The sequence below is a fragment of the Meles meles genome, chromosome X, assembly GCF_922984935.1.
Source record: "Meles meles chromosome X, mMelMel3.1 paternal haplotype, whole genome shotgun sequence".
Classification (NCBI taxonomy): domain Eukaryota; kingdom Metazoa; phylum Chordata; class Mammalia; order Carnivora; family Mustelidae; genus Meles; species Meles meles.
In genome coordinates this window covers 14129071-14147686 of record NC_060087.1, presented here as the reverse complement: position 1 = coordinate 14147686, position 18616 = coordinate 14129071, and the positions used below count along the sequence as shown (strand labels likewise).

Below are 18616 nucleotides of genomic sequence, written 5' to 3'. Positions count from 1 at the left end.
AAACAAATCACCTCTCAGGCAAGTTTGTGGAAATTAGATTCTGTCCGTGGGGCTGATTTTGCCTTTAATAATCTTACACCTTGAGAGAAGGATCTTCTACCTGTATCACGTTGGCATTTTAGGAGGTAGTCGCTGGGTCCTTCCCACCTCTCCTGACTCCATCAGCCAGCCACTTCCTTTCTCCGGGGCTCTGTTCTCGCTCTTCTTCATCCTGGGGTCTGGAATGGTCCCCAGCCCGCCACTTGGCAGCGGGATCCCTGCTCCGCGGGCCCTCCCCAATGTCCATCTCCCCCCTCCCCTGGCCTGAGCCTCGGGCGCCCCTTCCTCCTGCCACCCTGCGCCGCCCACAGCCACGCCCTCCCCGTGGGCGAGATCACCTGTCCCTCCTCCGCCGCCGCCTCCTCGGGTACCCTCTCGCCCCCCTCCCGCTCCCCCTCCTCCGCCACCTCCCCCAAGCCCTCCCCTTCCCCGCCTCCTCCCACCCCTTGGTGTATATAGTAAAGGCCGGGCGCCGCACGCAGACACACACTCGCCCGGACACAGGCGCACACACACTCACGCACAACCGGCAGCGGCGGCGGCGGCGACAGCGGCTCGGTGACAGCGGCGACGGCGGCTCCCACCGCTGCGCACCCCCTTCAGGCGGCGGGCGGCGACGCCAGACCGGAGAGTTCCCGCAACCGCGACCACCCCTTGGCTTCCTGGAGGCGGCGGCCGCAATTGCGAGGTAGCCACCGCGGTGCCCCAGTGCGGGCCGGGGTCCCCTTCCCCCGCCCTCCCGGTGCGGACCTGCCACCGGGACGCAGGGGGCGCGCCGGGTTGGGCGCGCCTGGCGGGGCCCGGCGCCCGGGGAGGGGCCTGCTCCCGTGGGCAGGACGGCGCCCGGAGGCCGGGGCCAGCTGGGAGGGCCGGGCGGGGGCGGGGACGCGGGCCGAGGCCGCCACCCGTGCGGCGTCCCCGGGCCCCGCTCCTGCTCCCGGCGCCGCGCACTGGCTGGCGGGGCCGGAGAGGCGGCGCCGGCCGGCGGGGCGGGGGCCCCGAAGTGGGTTTCGGGCCGCCACCAGCGCTGGCACCCGGCACAGCGGGCGGCGCGCGGCGGACTCCGCGCCCGGGCACCGCACCGGGCCGCCGCTGGCTTTGCCTCTCTGCCCCGGCCCGGAAAACCCGGCGCCTTCCAGGCCCTTCGAAAGATGGATTCTGTTGACGTATCTGGCGGCCCTGGCGAGCCGGGTGGAAAGTTGGGTTTTGCCAGATCGCGCTGGGCTTCTCTTTGTGACGCTCGGCCAGCCCCGCATCGCCCCGAAGCCGGGTGAGTGTGCGTCGGCGTCCCGGGAGCCTTCGTGCCCCCCAATGCCCAGACCCGGGGTGGCCGCACCAGCTCGGGCTTTCTGCCATGTTAGGCATCGAGCAGCGTTCTCGCAGCATTTTTGCGAGCGTTTCAGCGGTGCCTTTTGCTGCGGGGGGAGTTACCGCTTCTCTTGGCGTTGGCTTTTTCGGGGTTGGGGTTGTGCTCTGTGTGTTTGCTTGTTTGCCGTTTAAAGCCCGACTATTGTTCAGGATAAGCTCCGCCTGGGTGGGGAAATGGCATCCCACCACAGTTGCCGGCGAGGGGTAGAAATGTTGCCAAACAGCTGCTGCTTTGTGTTTCCCTATCAGAAGTCCCTGGAGTAGGTTTGGGGCACGACGGATGGATGGAGAGAGGGATGGGGCACGGAAGAAGAAGGTGGCTTTGGAGGAGCGAATTGTCACCCACCCCGTGGCATGCAGTCAGCCTCCCTTTCCGCCTGCCAAACTTTTATGAATATTCCTTTTGTGGCCGGGAAAGCTTAATGAATTCAGCCCAGTTTTCCAGGGAAAAGCAACCCGGCTTTAACAATGGTTTGAGAACTTAATCAATGAGAAAGGCAGAGAGAGGAGGAGGCGGCGCTGACACCATGGGGGGGGGGGGGTGCTGCTTCTTGCAGTCAGGTAGGGGAGAGGTGGGCAGGGCAGAGCGCAGCTCCTGGGTGGCCGGGTTCGGGAACTGTCGGTAGCTCTTACCTGTGCCCGCTGGAGCCACCCCCTATCGTGCCCCCATCCCACAGTCTGGGTCTGCCCAGAACATCGGTGGTGGGGCTTGAGGGGCGCCCTGCAGCCAGCCCCCCTCATCTGGCGTTTTTAAGGATGTGTAAATATTTTGCTGAGGATAAGTGACATCAACAGAATGATATTCCGCAGAGCCCGGGTGTGCAGCGATGATAAATAGATACGGCCAAACAAAGTTTTGATAACCGCGGATTCTCATGGCTCGCTCTGTTTCATTTGGGTCTTTGTTTTTGTTGGTTTAGCATTATCTCTCATCCTCTGGTGTGACCCCTTTATTTAGCTGATTTTGGAAGCTTCTCTTTAGAACAGAGAGAAAAGCAGCCAGCAGGAAGAAAACAATTCTTAGCCTTGTGTGCCTGCATCGGGCAAGGTTTCTTTGCTTCTCCCAGGCAGTCTTTCCCAGCGTGGTCTAAATGCCTCTCTTCCTCCTTTTGAGTCTTCAGAATCGTTTGTTGATTGACCAAGAGACTTAGGATAACTTTGCAAGTGTATTGTGATGTGCTCTTGGTGCTGTGGAGGGCTGGCAGTGTGGGAGGGGGCTCTGGGGAGGCTAGCGGGTGGGAGCCACTCACCAGGGCAGCATTGTGGCCCCCGCCCCACTGTTTTGTCATTTGCCTTTTCTTCTCAAAGAGGAGCGGGGGAGCTGTGCCACTCTCAGAAGTCGGGGATGGGATGGAACGCACAAAAACACACACCTGGTGCCATCTCAATTTCCCTGCCCCGTAGAAGCCCTGAGAGGCCACCTACCCACCCCCGAATCCACACCCTGCCCCCCTTAAATATCCTGCAAATGGCCGCTTGTGTCTCATCTTGACTGATGCCCACTAGAGGCATTCCAAGGCAGCCCGGGCACGGTGAGCCAAGTCAGACTGGAACTTGGGGTGTCGGCCGCTTTGGCACCAGCCCATGGAACATGGGGGTGGTCCTTTGTCAAGCAAAGAAGCACCAGACTTCCTGCTGTTGTGGTTTGGCCCCAGAAAACCTGCCCATCTCAGGAAGAAAAAAAAAATGAGAAAACAGAGTTCCCGGTGATGCCAGTCGCCAGTATAAGAACTTGGTCAGTGGGCATTTGGGTAAAAACTCGAAAATAAATAAAAGTCTTGTAGCCAGAAAACAGCCTCTGAGACAGGGCGTCTGGAAAGCAAAGAAAGAAAAAGAAAATGCAAGAGGTGTGTGATGAGGTGTTGCTACGAGAGCTGTAGGACCCGGAGAACCGATAGAGCTCTAGCTCCAGCCTCCCGAAAGCTAGATGGGACTGGCCTCCCCAACTCCATCTGATCCTGAATGGAGGTCATTCTGGATGTGGCCATCTCCACACACAGCATGCTCTGAATGTATAATAAGAAAAGAGCCAGTGTCTGTTCTCTGGCTCCTTCCCTAACCTTAGATCTGGGGGGAGGAGGGTAGTGGAGGGAAATAAATGGGGAAAGGAATTAACATTTGTCGTTGCCCTCTGTCTGCCAAACGCTTCGCATGTCGGAAACCATGATGTGATGGAGGCATTATTTTCCAGATAAGGAATCTGAGGCTCAGAGAACTTTCCAGTCGTGTGTCTGAGTCCCGACTTTGGTGGTTATGAATTAAAGGAGCGGCACATCCCTCTAACCCCTCTTCCAAGTCTCTTTTATTTATTTCTCCCAAAGGCCAGAGTCCTCAGCCCCTCCGTGTTCAAAAACTGTGGTTCCCAACTTGGGGGCAGGGAGCCTACCAGTGAGGCAGCCCAGTCAGCCAGGGTACACGCTCACGTGCCAAGTGCATAGACCCCAGATAGTCCCAGACTATTTCAGATGGAAAGACTGTGTCTCGTCATCTTGGAATTTCCAATGCCCAACTGTTGCTTAATAAATAGGAGTTGAGTGACTAAGTGATGGAATTGATGGAGCAAATGGTGGTGGGGGGGGGGAGGCAGCTGTAAGTCATCATCAAGGGAGACTCAGCAGGGAGAAATCCAGAGATTTTTTTTTTTTTTTAATACAGAGATTTTTTTCTTTGCTTGGGGATTTGGAGTTCCTGGTGTCATGCTCCATTTCTAGCCTGGGGTAGGTCCAAGTCAACAAGTTTATGTGATATGGGCAAGAGCATTCCCGTTTTTATAGGTGGGGAAACTGAGCTTAGACAGGTTAAATAATTAGCTCTCCATGGGAGGACCAAAGGATGGGTAAAGTATTTCTGACTCTAAACTGTCTCGAATAAATAAATTCTCAATAAAAACGAGATGAGGTCGTACCACACACATGCATCATGTACGGAAGTCCCTTAGTCCCTTTCCAACAAGATGGTAGCCTTTAACCTGCTAGAAATTCTGGAGCCACTGGGAGAACCAGGAATGGAATCCATATCTGATTCTGCTGCCTCCCTGATCAGAATATGAAGGGGACCTCTGAGAACGAGGCTCTCGAGGCTCAAGGAGAGCAGAAATTGGCTAATTATCCTCTTTCCTGTACAAAAGCCTGCGTGGGATTCTGAATTAAACTTGATTTGGGGATCAGGGTGCCCTCCTTGCTATAGAGTTGGCAGCTTTTGTCTTTGGAGATAAGATTACCACTTCTTCCTCTCGCCTGTTTATCTGCCTGGATGCCCATCATCTTGTTCTTTCTAGACCCGGGGCATCTCTTTTGTGGCTCCGCCTTTTTTCATAAGCCTTTTGAGTCTACCTCTCTCCTGTGTTCTGACAGCAACTGGCGAGGAGGTGATTTTGGTGGTCGCATTTGTACTTCTGGATTTTGCGCATGACCCTCCTTCCCTCTCCAACCAAGAACACACACACAAACACACATACATGGGCAAACACAGGCGCACATAATTTGATCACGTTTCTTTATCTGCTTCACCAAATTAGATTGCAAACCCAGAATTGTTATTGAAAGAACATATGTGACTTTGGCGATCTTCTGTCCCAGCTCCTGCCTGAAGCAGATCAGATGGGCTAAGATGGGGACGGCTCAACCCGGAGATGCCTTGACCAATTATTATACTTGCTGGCTTTCCCACTGCTATGGGGAAGCCCCCCCAATGTAGGCATGGGCCCTGGGATTCTCATAAAAGCCCATTTTAATCTCCCCTTAATAGTAGGTCTGGGCTTCTAGAATATCCCAATCCTTGCCATTCCCATTTCTGCTTTAAATCTTACCTCCAGGAACTTGATGGCTCACCCTGCTCTCACCTGTCACTCTTTCTTCCCACAGCTTTTTGGTCTTGTACTACACTGTCTAATAGAACCTTTTACGATGATGGAAATGTTCCATTATCTGCACCATCTCCTACAGTAGCCGCAAGTCACATGTGGCTATTCGTAGTCGGAGGGTGGCTTAGTCCAGAGTAGGAGGCGCCAGCGGGATAACGTACGCACGTGATCTCTAGGACTCAGTACAAAAAGAAAAGAATGCAAAATAGCTCATTAATCATTTTTATATGAATTACGTGGTGCAATGATAATATTTTGACTGTATTGGTCAAATAAGTTACAGTATTAAAATGAATGTCACTTGTTTCTTTTTCTCTCTTTCATGTGCCTACCAGAAAAATGACAACATATTATTTCTATTAGGCAGTGTTTCTCTAGAGCCAACTAACCATCAGCCTGCGCCTTCAGTCCCCTTTAGGGGACGTGAACACGCTCCATCTCCATAGCAGATGGGAGGCACAGGCTGGCAGCCTGGTCTCACCAACTTTGATTTTCGGTAGCTAAGGTGTCATTTGGAGGGGAGTTGCCTCATTAAGGCTATCCATGAGCATGTTTGCTCGGTCAGGTTCCCCCGAGGAATGTGGGCTCCTGAAACTTCGGGGAGCTCAGACAGCAAGGCAGGGCTGGGAACGGGCAGGGCTGGCTTGAGTGAAGTGACCCCTTTCCTCTCCTCTCCTCCACCTCACCCCATCCCAGGCTGGTATCTTTGTCTAGTGGAGAGCTGTCTCTTGCCTGAGCAACTGATTTCCTTGACACCTTGTTTAGGAATATCCTTCCTGGGCATTTGTGCTTGGAGTGTCCCAAGTAGACACCCTAATGGTGAGAGTGGGTTATCTGGGGCTAGAGCCAATCTTATAGAAAGGGAAGGGAAAAAGAGGATGCGCATAGTTATTTCCTGACAGCTTGATGAAAACAAGAGCAAGGAGATACATACAGTTTCTCTGAAAGAGACAGAATAAATGCAAGGATGTCAGTTTCACACACCGCCGTGGTGCAGATGAGGAAATCGGACAAAGGGACGGTTCCTGGGGATGGGGGAAGGCTCCCAGCCAGCGCTGTGGTCTTCCTGGGCCCTTCCCTGGGAGATGGGCATGGCCCAAGTAGATGGAAAAGGCTGGACTAATGAACTTGGGGCTGCGGTGATTTATAGGTCAGGCCCTGTGGCTCTGGCCGCTGAGGGGGCTGCCCCCATAGGGGACCCTTGGCTGACCTCCTTGAGCTCCTCGGAAGGAGCTGGTTTTGTTTCCCATGGCAGAAGCAGACTGTTTACTGGAGCGCAGGAAGAATCCGACATTCTGGCGAAAAATAATTCATTAACAGCCAGGGTATTACCAGTTCCCTGGGAAAGCTCCTCCAGCTGCCCTGCAGCAACTGCTCTTTTTCAGCAGCAGATCCGGGCCTTGCTGGCAGCCAAGACTGGGGATGTTGGGGGCATTTTTGTCGTTGTTGTTATTTTTGCATCTGTGCGTATGGCCACTTCTGCCGTATAATTCAGAGAAAGGAATGGTGGCCTGGTAGGGTCATAACGGTATAGCTGTCAGCCATTGTTTCCTTCCCACTCGAAGCCTGGAAGCTCTAGGCCAACTCTAGGAACCTGCATTTCTCCTGAAGAAAGCCCACCCCCACGTTAGGGGCACTGTAGAGCCACACAGAATATTCTAGAACTGAAGGAATTTTAGAGAATCTCAACACCTGCTCTTAAGAAGCTCTGGAAACAATTGGCTGAAGGACGCCCCCACCCCACCCGCCCAGCCCCAACTTCATGCTCCCACATGCACAGAAACATCAGGCAGAAAGTCCTATCTTGGCTGTGTGGGATTCTTTGCTTACTATTAATTGACACAGTGGGGCCAAAGTGTATGATTCATCATCCCAGTTTTGAGGGCATTTGCAAAGCCAGGCAGGCATAACCAAGAGAATGGGCTGCACATTTTGCTCACTAAGAATGACTGAATCTACAATAAATAAAATGGAATGATTCAGGAAGCTTTTTATGCTCTGGAAAAATCTGCTTTAAAAAAAAAAAGGTTTTTGTCTGCTTGTTTGTTTTCTATACCTCATGTTCAGAAATGTGTACCCAGTTAGCAAGAAATGGAGAAGAATGGCATTTCCTTGTTTTCGTTTTTTTAAAAAGCTCTAATTGCAGGTTAAGTAAGATACGATGTATTGATTTTGGTTTTGTATGGAACATAACTAGATAATCATTTTATTTTATGGGATATTAATTTCCATCCATTTAGACTGATGAAATATGCATTTAAAATGCACCCTATCGGGCGCCTGGGTGGCTCAGTGGGTTAAAGCCTCTGCCTGCGGCTCAGGTCGTGATCTCAGGGTCCTGGGATCGAGTCCCGCATCAGGCTCTCTGCTCGGCGGGGAGCCTGCTTCCTCCTCTCTCTCTGCCTGCCTCTCTGCCTACTTGTGATCTCTGTCTGTCAAATAAATAAATAAAATCTTTTTAAAAAAATGCACCCTATCTACCCCTGCCATCACTGCGGTATTTCTTTCTTTCTTGTAGGGGGAGAGAGAAAGAGGGGGAAGAAAATGTGAGTGAGCATGTAAGCAGGGGGCGAGGAGGGGCAGAGGGCAAGGGAGAGAGACAATCTTAAGTAGTCTGCACACCCAGCACAGAGCCCAGCGTGGGGCTCGATCTCACAACCCTGAGATCGTGACCTGAGCCAAAATCAAGACTCGCCTGGGTAGGTCAGTCAGTTAAGCGTCTGACTCATGGTTTAGGCTCAGGTCCTGATCCCATGGATTGTGGGCTTGAGCCCTGTGTTGGACTTCGGACTTCCTGTTCAACACTGGGGGAGGGGGGCGGAGTCTGCTGGAAGATTCTCTCCCTCTACCCCTCACCGCCCCACTCCCTCTCTCTCAAAAAGATAAGTATTTTTAAAAACCGAGTCAGGCACTTAAGGGACTGAGCCACCCAGGCACCCCTCTCACAGTATTTCTTTAATGTTCCTAGGTCCAGACTGAGAACCTATGGCACTTACTTGGAAAGGAAAAAAACATGTCCTTAGCTAACGTATATGTAAACCAACCTTAGATGTCAAGGAAAATGACCTCTTCTCCCTTTGAGGACTGCCAAATAGATGAATATTAAAGGCTGAGCATTTTGGTTTTATCTAGCGCACAGTTTCTCCACCTTGGCCCTGTTGACATTTTAGGCCAGGTTTTTCCTTGTTGGGGGTCAGTGGGCCTGTGCGCTGTATGTAGGATGTCAGCAGCCTGTCTGGCCTCTTCCCACAGGATGTCAGTAGCCCTGCTCCCAGCCACCGTAGTTGTGACAACCCACGATGTCTCCCGACTTCGTCAAATGTCCTCTCTGGGGCAAAATCGCCCCCAGTTGAGAAACACTGGTGTAGACCAAGGTTTAATAAGTAATTTGTGGGTTTTGGCAAATTGATTTTGAAATAGTAAAAGACACAGTGTATCCCCCACACGTTTATATATACCGTTCATGGGGGCGAATGATTAGCAACTGGAAGTGTGTCATGGGCCTGATTTCACTCTAAGGTTGGTGGATGAGTCTGTAAGATTGTATGAGCACAGAGATTTTTTGTTTTTTAAGGCAGGCAACTAAAGAAGGTGTAGGTAATTGGGGGCACGCTGTAATAATAAGGGCTCTTCTGGTTTTTCATAAAGAGAGCAGGTTTATTCCTCCCTAATTTCTTTTTCAGGTGCACCTGATTCCAGGCATGCCTTCAAAGCCAGCAGGAATCCTCGCCTGCCCCACCCCCTCTCCACTGTCATTTCTCCTGTAGCATCTTAAGCCTGAACCAATTAATTTAGCCCGTTAGTGTACTTGGGAGAGCTCTGTGCGTAACCCTGTAATAGACTCATTTCGGGTCGTGGCAGCCCTTTACCCGCCACTAATGTCTCTGTTTTCCAGGGCTGTTGAGGGAGAATGTCAGTGGTGGGCAGTTGGGGTATTTTTCAAGATGCCGGGGCATTCAGATCTAGGTGGTCCTTCTCAGCCCTCCTGGTTCTCTCTCTCTTGCACACATTCGCGTCCCCGCAGCGGCTCTGCTTCGGAAACAGGATGTCAGCAGCGCTCCTGCAGGCAGCTCGGACCTGGTAATGCCTGTGGTCAGCAGCAGCAGGGGGACAGCTGCCGCCGGGACAAGCCCTTAGCTGTCCTCTTTCAGAGGGCCCCTTGAAAGGCTAGAGAGAGGGGTTATGCATTCTCAGGAAAGGCATCCTGGGGCTAAAACATGGAACTGGGCTGAGCGCTGGGGGGACAGCGGTAGAACAGAGAGGTGGGTCACACGTTACCCAGGCAAGCATCCTGAGGTCAGTGTCTTGCCAGTCTTTGGAGTGCGATGGGCCGTGGGCGGCGCTCAGTGCCGACCTCAGTGGGGGCCGTGTCATGGTGCGGCCATCGAGGCAGGCTGACCTTTCCCAAGGAGGGTCTGAAGGCATTACGAGGGTCGGGCTCCGCCAGTGAGGAGAGATGGAAAAGCTGAGCACATCGGGGTGGGCCAAGCCAGCAGCACACCGGCGTGGGTGAGTTCCGGCCTCCCCTGGAGAGCAGTTCGATCCTTCCTTGTCGTCCTGAAGGAAGAGGCAGCGAGCTTGGCAGACATCCACGGCGTGCCAAGTCCAGGCAGATAAATAATTGACTCGTAGCCCGGGACACTTGGTCATTCTGAGTAGCCAGCCAGGATTTGGGTGATGGTTGCAAGACTGGGAGAGGAAGCAGGATCATAAATCTGGGCTCTGGAGGCCGGTTTCGTGGCGCAGAGGCCACCGGGGCCACCGCCGTGCGCCGCAGAAGCAAACAGACAGGTCCAAGTGGTGTGTGGTTCCTCAAGCTAATGGCAGTGGCTGTGAAACACATTTAGACCCTTGTCATAAAAATGCAAACAGTCCTCCTGCTATAGGGAAAAGCTAAATAAACTCCATCGCAGCTGTATTAAGTAGAAACAGATTTGAAAATCGGGTGTTTTTTTTCCTGAGACACTTATTTATAGCAGGTTGGGCAAAGGCTGCCACTATCTTTCGCGACTCCGGAAGAGTGTTTTCCAGATGGTCCTTTGCTGTTTTTCTCTTTATTAAGCTTAGCTGAACACGGCCTCACTTGGAAAGGTTCATCGAAACTGGCGTTCTTTTTTTCAGATTACAATGGCCATTGATTGGCCAGCAAATCAATGGATGGGAATGGATTGAGCCCGTGCTGATGAATTTCCTTTTGCATTTTAGAAAGAAGAAAAATATCAAGGAAAGCTCAGAATAGGGGTGCTCATTCTTTGGCTGTATACATCAGCACTATGGAAATCATACGGGGCTACATTTTCTATTAATTTACATTTGCTTTTTTTCCCCCCTAAATTAATGCCCTTCTTTTTGCTAAACCTCTCCAGCATCACTGTTTCCTTTCCAACATCTAAACAATGTCCAGATATATTTCAGATTGAGCAATTAGCTCTGGCTGCAGTTTCCTTTTAAGAAAAAAAAAATCACTAACCCGCTAGACTAAATATGAAAGTATTGAATGCAGAAATCTCAATCTGAGACCATTTGTTCTAGGATCCTTTGTGGTTTATCACTTGCATTTTAAGAAGGCAAGAAAAGGCTGATTCTGCCCTGCCTTTCCATACTGGACACACCCACACCAAGAAACCTCAAGCTTTGTTTTTGCTCTTAGGAGCTGGGCAGCTGGATCTGGGGTCATGAAGTCTGATTCTTATAGCCCAAACCATGCAGGGAACCATTTTGGAATGTCACATAAACCATTGGTCCCCACAGACCAGGCATGCGACAGAATTTCTGCCCATTCACAGTGTAATGAAAGAAAAGTGAAAATGTGGTGAGTTTCCTTCTTAAAGCCAAAACTTTTCCATTCCACAGAACTGCCCTTTATTCTAAAATGGCCTTCCTACTTGTCTTGGTGTTTACGGCTCTTTTATGAATGATCAAGATAGTCCCTGGCATTTGCAGTTTAACGTCTTTTTTGACAGTCGGAAGTTGTCCAGCTCATGTTGGATCCTCCATTTTTTCCAACATTGCTCACCCAGGAGACCTAACTGGATTATGAAGGGAAGCCTTTGTTAGGATTCTGAAGCCAGAAAAACCAACTGGAGCAAGAGTCTTGCTCTGAGTTCCCTTACTCGATTCTTCTGACCCATCAGCCACAGGCAGCTGGCTTTGTCCGGAGCCCATGGGAAGCACGGAGTCGCATCTCTAGAGGAGTTTGAAAGGGAAAACTGGCTTCTTGGACATGGCATCCTGAACTCTGGGAGCCTGGCCTTTTATCCCTGATTGTGTTTTCAACTCTGTGGCCGGCTCTTACAGGTTCCACCCACCTTCCTCCTCTCCTCAGCCCTGCCCACTGCTGCACGAGCCGGCAGGCCTCAGCAGGGCTCACCTAGGCATGGCCCTGGTCTCCTTACTGGTCTGCTCTACTCCTGTCCTTTCTCCCCCAGCTGCTGTTCCTCTCCATATGGCATCTCTCTAGCCTTGTCACCCCAGCTCCAGAACATTCAGTGACTCCCTGTTTCTTCATTAGTTAAAAGAAAACTTCACATATGAAGCCCTCTTCCCATTTTTCCAGTCCATTCTCCCCCTCATGACTGGCCTTCGGTAAGGATAATGCCTCTGAGTTATACAGTTATCTGGGGGTTTGTTTGTTTTCTTATCTGGAGGAGATCTGCAAGAAGGTTACAAGATCTCTTGGGCATCTTTCTAGATGAAGAACACTGAAGCCCTGAGTCTACCGTAATGAACCGTCCCAGGGATTATGACATTCGTGTTTAGGGGCGGGAAAAAAGGAAGGAAGGAAGGAAGAGAGAGAGAAAGAAAGCAAGCCCCACAGAAAATGAGGCTCTCTGGCTTCAAGAACTGTAGCCTTACTACAAGTCTCTTACGTACCGCTTCTGGATGGGGAGGCCACCTTTCTAGCCGGCCGACAAATGAGTATTGCTTCAGGACGGTACTGCTGACTTGTGCTGCTGAAACTAGAGCCACTTTCACAGGCACTGAAACTTGCAGTCGAAACACAGCAGAAGGAGTGTGTCCTAGCCAATGCAGACTGTCCATTCCATTAGCAAATATCTCCAGGGGTTGCTCATAAAATCATAATAGCAACAATATGACCTATCATTTCTCAAGCTTCTGCTATAGCCTGGACTGTTGTCAAGGTGATTTACATTTTATTATTTTATTTCCAGCTTTGTAACCCCCTTAATGAGATAGGTGGGTATTATTTCTCAAAGGAGGAATCAGGGCTCCGAGAGGGTAGTAGCTTACACAAGGTCACACCGCTCGTAGGAGGTGGATCTGGGATTCTATACCACCTGATTCAGTAGAACTTCCATTCTACACTAGAAATACACTCTATGGTAGGACGCTGGCTGTCCAATATGGTAACCACTAGCTGGAAGTTGCTGTTGAGCACTAGAAATGTGACTAGTATGGCCGAGACCTGACTTTAAAATTTTATTTTATTTTTTTAAATTTTTATTTATTTCTTATTTTTTTTATAAACATATAATGTATTTTTATCCCCAGGGGTACAGGTCTGTGAATCGCCAGGTTTACACACTTCACAGCACTCACCATAGCACATACCCTCCCCAGTGTCCATAACCCCACTCCTCCTCTCCCGACCCCCCTCCCCCCAGCAACCCTCAGTTTGTTTTGTGAGATTAAGAGTCACTTATGGTTTGTCTCCCTCCCAATCCCATCTCGTTTCATTTATTCTTCTCCTATCCCCCTAACCCCCCATGTTGCATCTCCACATCCTCATATCAGGGAGATCATATGATAGTTGTCTTTCTCCGATTGACTTATTTCACTAAGCATGATACCCTCTAGTTCCATCCACGTCGTCGCAAATGGCAAGATTTCATTTCTTTTGATGGCTGCATAGTATTCCATTGTGTATATATACCACATCTTCTTTATCCATTCATCTGTTGATGGACATCTGGGTTCTTTCCATAGTTGGGCTATTGTGGACGTTGCTGCTATAAACATTCGGGTGCGCGTGCCCCTTTGGATCACTACATTTGTATCTTTAGGGTAAATACCCAGTCGTGTAATTGCTGGGTCATAGGGTAGCTCTATTTTCAACATTTTGAGGAACCTCCATGCTGTTTTCCAGAGTGGTAAAATTTTATTTTTAACTAATTTTCTTTTTAATTTTAATTTTTAAAAAACATCTCCTTTCCCCCCCCACCTGAGCCTCTGGTAACCACCATTCTACTCTGTTACTATGAGTTTGGCTTTTTTTTGTTGTTGTTTTAATTCCACATTTAAGTGAGATTGTAGATATTTATCTTTCTTTAAAAAAAAATTCGAAATGTAAATTGCCACCTGAGGCTAGCAGCTACTGTCTTGGACAGTGCAGCTCTGGACAAGGCCCATCTCACGGTGCCTTTCTGCCCTTCTGCTCCCAGCTTTCCTATAATGTCCTCCCAGTCGAGCATAGCTCCTCCCTTTCTCAGAGGCCTGCGGGTCAGTGGTTCTCAACCTTTGGTGTGTATTCAGATCAGCTGGAGGGCTTGTTAAAATACAGATTCCTGGGACCAACCCTGGGAGCAGGTCGGGAGTGAGGCCCAAGAATTTGCATTTCTAACAATTTCCCTGGTGCCGCTGATGCCAGGGTCTTTGGTTGAACATTATCTACCTGGGCTTCAGGACTAATTCCTGCATCTTAAAGTGGTACGGCCTGGGGTTCAGCTGTTCGCTTCTGGTGCACAGAGAGCAGCAGGGGTCGCTGGCTCAGGTCCATTGGGAGAAGCTTTCTTCTTGCTGCTGTCCTGGAGACCTGGCCCTCTACCAGTCCCAGCTTTATTTGGGCCACAGTTAGATTTGGTCAGTCCCTTGGCAATTGTTCTGGAATGCATTCATTTTAATTTGGGGCTCCTTGGGAGAGGAGATGGAAAGCCGGGGGTGGGGCGGTGCGTGTGTGAAGCAAGAGGTACTATGTCTAGGAATTGTCTGAGCGCCCAGGTGATGGAGGGCAAGTATGGACACGTAAGAATATTTGTTGTCCAGCCTGCTGTTCTCTGCAATTAAACGGTGGCAAAAACGTTAAGTAGGAAAGAAAAAAAAAAAGGAGGCAGGTGAAGGGACAGGTGACAGAGCCAGGTCCCCCAACCGTGTATCTTCATCCTGATTAAAGCCTTTGTCCCTTTTAGAGGGCAAAGGCTATTTGCCGTGCGGCAGTGTTGGAGGTGAGGCAGTGTGAGTGGCCAGGGGGCCTGGAGAGGTCCCTGGGAAGGGGACTGTCATGTTGACGGCCTTGACTCTTGATCTAGCTTTCAGCGGTGCTGAGAATGTTGTTCTTGTTTTTGAAAGAAAGGAAGGGAGAAAGGAAGGAGGACAGGTGTAAAGAAGTAGCCGAGGTTACTCATGAACGTAGCTGTTAGGCTGTTTTTCTTAGGAATATTTATAAAATCAAAGAGCAATGTGGAATCACTTTGGGTCTAAGTGTGCACAGATCTTCTGTGTTTTCTCCCACGGAGGCTGTTCTTTCCTCTTGCCATTTTCTCTCTTTGTTTTGTTGTGGTAGTTGTCTCATTTTTGGAGAGCAGGAATCGTGTGTCTTTTTCTGTGGCTTGGTCTCAAACCAGCCTTCAGTCTCTCGAGCCAGGCAGCACTTCCTAAAGTTCATTTTAATCCCCAAGTTTAACAACCCAGCCCTCCTTGGCTCCTGTTTCCAAAACCAAGTCTTCAAAGGCATGAACTCAAGGCCCATTTCTGCTACTGCAGGGGTTCCGCCCCTGTTGACCGGTGGTGGAAATGTCAACTTCCTGTCCTTTGAGTACTTCATCATCTCACTTAGCTCTGGGCCACCGCCCCAGGAGAGAGCTCAGCAAGTCGGGGCACACCAGGGGGGCCCCACCCCCTTCCCTCTCGTCTCTGTCTCCACCACTCAGCGGGGGTAAGACCCGCCTTCCTCCCGTCCACCAGACCGAGCCTCAACTCCATCTTGGACATTTAGAACACGAAGCTCTTCATCCCCTATGTATGGGATATTGCTTTCCTTCCTTGGAATCTGTTGCTTGCCCCCATCTCTGTAGTGACTAGTGCCAAATGCCCTATTCTTTTTTTTTTTTTAAGATTTATTTATTTATTTTAGAGAGGGACCATCATGCGAGCCAGGGGTTGGGGCAGAGGGAGAAGGAGAGAGAGAATCTCCAGCAGACACTGTGCTGAGCGTGGAGCCTGACGCAGGGCCCGATCCCAGGATGCTGAGATCACGACCTGAACGGAAATCAAGAGTCGGAAGCTTAACTGACTGCACCACCCGGCACCCCTGACCTGTTCCTTTTTACAACTCCCGTGGATGGCATGAAAGACTTCAACTTCTCCCAATCCACAATGGAGCCGAAGCACCTGGCCAAGAATTTAATATACGTGCTCTCACTTAAACCACAGAGTAATGTTTAGAAATAGCTACTTTCATTCACAGTTGAGGAAAGTGAGCTTATGATGCTGAGCAGAAAAGGTAGGTGGGGTCCGGATCGTAATGAGTCTTGTTAGCCTTGAAAAAGAACTTTATCCTGAACAGTTTCATAGGGGCCAGTGACATTATCTAGTCTCTGTGGTTGGTTTTTTGTCCTAATGGAGAATAAACTGGGGCAGGAGGGAAAGAAGACCAAAAAAGGGGCTCTGTTGCTGTAATCCCAGGGAGCAGTGACCTTGAACTGAAGTAGCATAGTGGTAGAGGCAAGTGGTTGGATTGTAGCAGTGTTTAGGAGGCCGCCTCTGGGATTCGGTAATGGCTGGTATGGAGAATAATGATGATAACACCCTGGTTTCTGTAGTTTAGGCCCCTTGATGGGTCAGGGAACTCAGGAGAGGGGGGAGATTGGGTATGTGGCCCCTCCCTCCCGTTGCAGTCAGGCGAGTGGGCAGACAATCTTGGCATTGGCCCATGTAATCATCTGGAGCCCCCAATCTTGAAAGGAGTGTGTTGAAAACCAGCGGATGGGCCAAAAAATGGGGGAGAAAAGGAAAACCTGACAGACATAGTCAACAGCCCGAGCACCTTCAGTCGGCAGCTTTAAATACACTTTCCAAATGCATGTGCTTTAAATAGGCCAGAATTTGTAGGCAGTGGGGGACACGGAGTAATCCTGCCAGTTCAGGCCTTTACTGGGCTCAGCAGGAAGAGAGGGGTTTGGCTGGTGGCCTGCTACTAGGTTGACCAACTGTCCTCATTTGCCCAGGATTGAGAGGATTCCTGAGACATGAGACTTTTCGCTCTAAACCTTGGGCAGTCCTGGGCAAACTGGGATGCGTTGGTCATTCCACTTACCAGGGGAGCTGTCTCGGGCCAAGCAGTGAAGACTCAGTTCTTCCTGGGGACTCAGTATGGCGATGCCACCACAGAGCAGAAAGGGGGCTTGGAAATGGAGAAGGCAAGAATGTATCCCAAGCCCTTTCAGGAAGCTTCTCTGGGTCCAAATGAAAGCCTTCTTGTAGAGTCACACCCTCCACCCCCCCTTCCAACCCTAGGGATTCACTGGGACATTTTGGGTGAATTTCAGGTGAATGAACGAATTCTTTGGTTCTGCCAGCATTTGGGACCCGCAGGTCCTTAATCGGATGCGGGAGTTTTTTTTAAACTGGATGCGAGGTGGGAGAACAGTTTCTTTCCTCAATACGTTCCTACATCTTTGAAATCGCAGTTAGAAAAAAGTCTTTATTTATTTTTTTGAACAGCAGCAAAACACAAAATCATTCCTAGCGGTAGATGCTTTGGATCTTCATATGCAAAGGAACCGTAGCTCTCCATTATTCATAAGTCTTTTGAAACCGAATGACAAATTTTTTGTCTTCAAAAGCTTCCCTTCCCCACCCACCCCCCCCCCCCCCCCCCCCCGCCACAAGTATTTCTCTTGCAAAATAAACCTCAGTAAATAGCAGACAACATGTTGTAAAGGGAGGACAGAGGAGCACTTGGAATGGAAAACTAATGAGATGGCTTTTTCCTGCGAAGGCCTGGCCTGGTACAAGCCTCCAGCTCCATCCAGAAACGCAGAGAGAAACAGAGGGGTCAGGTGACCACCCTCACCTCGCACCCGTGACACCAGTGACAGGGAGAGGCATCAGAAGGAGAGGGTCAGTGCAGGGAAACAAAAGAGAAAGGGAAATATAGAGGGAGATGTGAAAAAAAAAAAAAAAAAGTAAGGTTTAGATCCTTCTGGCCACGTGGCTCAGGTAGTGAAGGAGAGAGAAGGGCCCCAGACGGCACGTGGGTGTTTGGAAAGAGCCTCCAACAGTACGCTGTCCTCTAATGAGCCTGAGAGTGAAAACGACCTTTGTCATTTCTCCGCGCCCTTCTGTACCACTTTATAAGGAGTGGATGTTAGTTATAGCGAAATCGCCTGCGGTATATTCTTAACCAAGCATAAAGGACATAGTGGGTAAAAGCTTAAATAATAGTATCAGCATTTTAAAAGGGTTTTTATTTCACATGAAATAACACACCCAGGTCACCAGCACCCTGATGGAGACGGGGGGCCACACCAGCCCCCCAGAAGCCCCTCCCCACATCCTGTCCATTACCTCTCCCCAGCAGTACCCACTGCCTTTCAACAGCGTAGTTGAGTTGTGTCTCACACAGAATTTTTCAGTCCTAGCCTTATGGATGAGTAAAGCCCCCCCCCCCTAAAGCCCTTGTAATTTTTTTTAGGGGGGGAGGGCAGAACTTTTGTAATGGTTTCCTTTCTCCGGCTGCTGTGAATTCGGCCTGTTCAACAGGAAGTTTCTGAGCTGGGTCCCTGCTGGTGCAGGATTTGGGGCAGGCTGGTCTGTGCTGCCCAGGACGATGCCCCGGCTGTGAGCCAGTAGCCTGCCCTTGGCGTCCCCTCTGCCTAAGGCAGCCACCACACTTGCCTTATCTGGCCCATTAAAGCCGCTATCAGATCATGCAAAGACACGTGTCTAGAAGCACTGAAGACAGGACAACAAAATGGCTGAGTGTTCCCTGAACGTACAGGCCTTCTGGAAAAGGTCAGTCACGACCTTTAAAACAGCATAGCCAACGAGCTCGTTTTTTTTCCCCCACCTTACAAATGAGAGTGCGATTGATTAATTTCGCTTCCTCTCAGGCTTCTTCGAAGCTCTCGACGTGCTTTCTGCCTCCTTTCCTTGCTGCAGTACGAATGCGGGAAGAAAGCTATGGAACATACCTCGTCATGTGTCTGGAGCAGCATCAGAAAAGGACTTATTTGTTCTCCTGGGCTGTGTAGTGCCGAGTGATTGAATGCTCGCCAAGCTGTCAGTTTTATGAAACAAATTCCCTAACCCCCTTGGCCCAGAGCTTTGCTCAGCCTGAGATGGAAAAGAAATAACTTTTAATAGAAAACTCATTGCTAAAATCTAAGA

General features: G+C 50.2%; 1 protein-coding gene across 3 annotated transcripts in view; it reads left to right on the top strand.

Annotated features, from left to right (window-relative positions):
- The first annotated feature begins 554 nt into the window (after positions 1–554).
- RAI2 (retinoic acid induced 2) overlaps positions 555–18616 on the top strand; it is a 59545-nt gene continuing 41483 nt past the window's right edge. For 2 of the 3 annotated variants that reach the window (XM_045994507.1, XM_045994505.1), the window contains exon 1: positions 932–1309. The gene's annotated coding sequence lies outside the window, so the exon portion shown is untranslated. Of the gene's footprint in view, positions 728–931; positions 1310–18616 lie in introns of those variants that run through there. The other variant, XM_045994506.1, reaches the window with a different exon arrangement.